The sequence below is a fragment of the Nothobranchius furzeri genome, chromosome 10 (assembly GCF_043380555.1).
Source record: "Nothobranchius furzeri strain GRZ-AD chromosome 10, NfurGRZ-RIMD1, whole genome shotgun sequence".
Classification (NCBI taxonomy): domain Eukaryota; kingdom Metazoa; phylum Chordata; class Actinopteri; order Cyprinodontiformes; family Nothobranchiidae; genus Nothobranchius; species Nothobranchius furzeri.
In genome coordinates this window covers 47,563,571-47,566,987 of record NC_091750.1, presented here as the reverse complement: position 1 = coordinate 47,566,987, position 3,417 = coordinate 47,563,571, and positions in this window count along the sequence as shown.

Here is a 3,417-nt window from a genome sequence, read left to right as displayed (position 1 = left end):
CAAGTGATTGTGATTTTAATTGAAACATATTTTAAAGGTTGAATGATCGAACGATTCAACTGATTAAAAGAAAAGGCTTTTCTATAAAAAGGTAAACATAACAGTAAAAAAATAAATGATTATTTTATCAATGTGACCAAATATTTTTGGTGATGTGATTTTTATTGCAGCTTAGTTCTCATGTGTCCTTTCCACTGACACAGCTCTAAGCCCTGATAAAAGCTGGTGCCTCATTCTGATAAAGGATGGTAGCAAACTTTGTTCTTTTTATTATTTAACAGGGAACCATTTCTGCCTTTAGCCTCTGGTGTTATGGTGTGGCTCTTGCTGTTGCTCAAAGAAATTCGTATTATTGCTAAATGAGGTTTTCCAATCTCTCTTTCTGGCTTTACCAAAACGTTTCACAGAGAGCTCAGATAAAAGCAGAAACTTTGATTGTTCTGATTTAAACTTGGATTCAGTGCAGTTTTTGAGAGAATCCCTGTTTAATCCACCAGAGCTGTCCTTAAGACACTTCAGAGCTTTTTTAACCTGTGTATTCACTTCTCTGTGTTCAGCAGATCATCCCATTTTCCAGCTTTGAAATGCACCTTTTGTAAAAATCATTTGGATTAAAATCCATCCTGTTTTATTTGATTTTATCAAAGTGAAATTATTCTTTAGCTCACCTGCAACACATCATGCAACATTAGTCTGGCCATGACCAGTGTTGGGAACGTAACTTTTAAAAAGTAATTCATTATAGTTACAAATTACTTGGTCCAAAAATAAACTCAGTTACTTACTGAGTTACAAGATTATAAAAGTAACTAATTACCAAGAATATTAATTATTTGGTTACTTTTTTCATAAAGAATGCAAGAAAAATGGGTTCCTCATTTAAAGTGACAGTGTGTATTTTTCTTGGCAATAGGGGGTGTAGATACCTAAATCTTTGTAAGCAAGCAGTATTTTTGTGTTGGGTTAACCTTACCAATGGATGCTCATTTGGGTCAAAAAGCCCTGGGGAGTGCAAACTTCAGCAAAATAACAAGCACACCAGACTTCCTTTCATCACTGGCAACTAATGAAGAGGTACATGTGTAAAACAACGTTTATGAATGGTGAAAGTTTTGTAACTGTTTGTTACAAATCAGTAAATGCATTTTGTCCTCAAGGGCTCCCATAGAAGGAAACATGGCATCACCCCTTAGACCCGCTCCCATGTACTTTAGACCCGATTTTTATGGTTATATGTTACAAAGCTGCTTATATTTTTCAACAGCTTGACATCATTTCATTCGTTTTCAACAACATTTTGATGGATATTTACCAAGATTAACAGTAAAAATTGTTGTCACTTTAATGAAACTGACTTCTTTACTGTAAATTACTACAATGCTAAAATTCACACCTGCAGCAGTGAATCTGCGGGTCTGCAGCCATAGACTATTCATCACGTCCTCCTCGCTCCTCACAGCCATGATGCATTTGGATGAAAACATCCGCCCCTTTAGCTCCCGATCAGCTGATGACAGCTTCAACACACCGCACTGCTGAATTATAGTAATGCACACATTTTCCTATCGGTAACAGAAACGGCGTCATGACAAAAGAAGACAGTAATTTATTAGATTACTAGTTACTGAAAAAACTAACTTCGCTGTTGTTTTTAACACCATTATTCCCATCACTGACTATGACCCATAGACAAAGTAGGGGCAAAATCAACGGCTGTCTTTCAAACTGTCTCCGCACGCAAATGGCAAGTGCTTGGACCAATCAGAGCAACAAACAACATGACGTATTCATCGCTACCAAAATCAGCCAACGAGGCAGCCTGTTTTCTAACCCTTACCCATCAAAGAAGAAAAATACAATAAGAAGCAAATACATCCTTTTTAGAAATAAATTACTTACCTGATTCTTCTCATGTCCTAAAATAAAAGTCCAAGTCTAAATCTTCCAAAGGTGTTTCAAAAAGCACCGTTTGAGCCGCCGACATCTTTGTTGTTTTATTCTGCTGCAGACTTCCATCATCATAGACAAAAAAGACTCTCTTGTAAGGTTGCTAAGACAACGTCTCTCTAAAACATAGAGTTAAATTTAGCTGAGCCTATGCGAGACCTGCTGAGGCCACAGTGGACTGTGGCTAGACCAGCCTTCATCTGTTTGCTACTGCTACAGTTTGTTTAGATTTCTGGGCTGCCTTAAAGAAATAAAAGCAATTTTAAACTCCCTAAAAAGCAAGTTCACTGAGAAACAGTCTTTTACTCATTCTTTTTAAAATATGATTGGTCACACTTATTTTCACATACAGTACACGGTGACAGTGAAAATGGTCGTCAACACCTTTTTCCTGAATTAGCCCGCAAAAGATAACAGACAGTAACATACTCTGGTCAGCAGACACACCGATCCAGGTCACACTGTAAATTTACTTTTATAGACTCACCCATCTAAGCTTATGACTGGGAAGGCTGTTGTTGATTTAGTGTCCAGGAGAGAGCAGAGCATGTCTCGGCTAGTAGGAGCTAACTGTTAGCATTAGCATCAAATTTCAGTTTGTAGTTTAGACTTGTCTTATTACCATGTTGTAATGATCAATTTTAATTACATCTAATTAAGGACCATAAGACATTAAAAATGCATATGTAGTATCTTATGGACACTGGGTTATTTAAATCAGAAGATGGGATCTTTTCATTACAGGGACTTTAAAATAACGCTTTGCATTAACTGAGAGACAAGAGAAGAGAGAGAGACTTTCAATGTTTAAGTAAATGTATTACTAAATAATTTTAAACAATTTAAGAAGACTAATTCTCTAATGATGGATGTTCTGTTTGAATGGAGTGTGAGGTGAATGGTGTGTGTGAAAGATGTCAAATTCAGAACCCTCGCATCCGTCTTTCTGTCTAATTATGTTATGCTACGGCCATTCATGCGCTGTGCGCCGGAGACCTGCTGCTGCACCGCGGCTTGTATTCGAGTGCGGTGTGTGTGTGTATGTGTGTGTGTGTGTGTGTAGAAAACCTTTTTTGTTTTTTTGTTGGTGCGGCTTATATTGAGGTGCGCTCTATAGTCCAGAAATTACGGTACTAACTTCCTCCCAGCCGATGATGCTCAGATTAGCACTCAGCACTCTGATTTATGAAACCACAGAGAAAACTTTAATCTCTGACTCAGGAGCAGACAGAATCTGCCAGGACCTGACAACTGCTTCCATATGGGAGATTAACTCCATCTGACAGCACACATAATACTGTTACACGTGAGTACAACAACATCATAAAAACAATTCAGATGAATGTGTTTTCTGTTCATCAGAGCCCAGACTCGTGATTGTGGTCAGCTCTGTGTTTACTCCAGACACCTTTTGTTCTTGTACAACTGTCAGGATGGTCATTAGGAAAAGAGACAAGCAGATCTGAACAT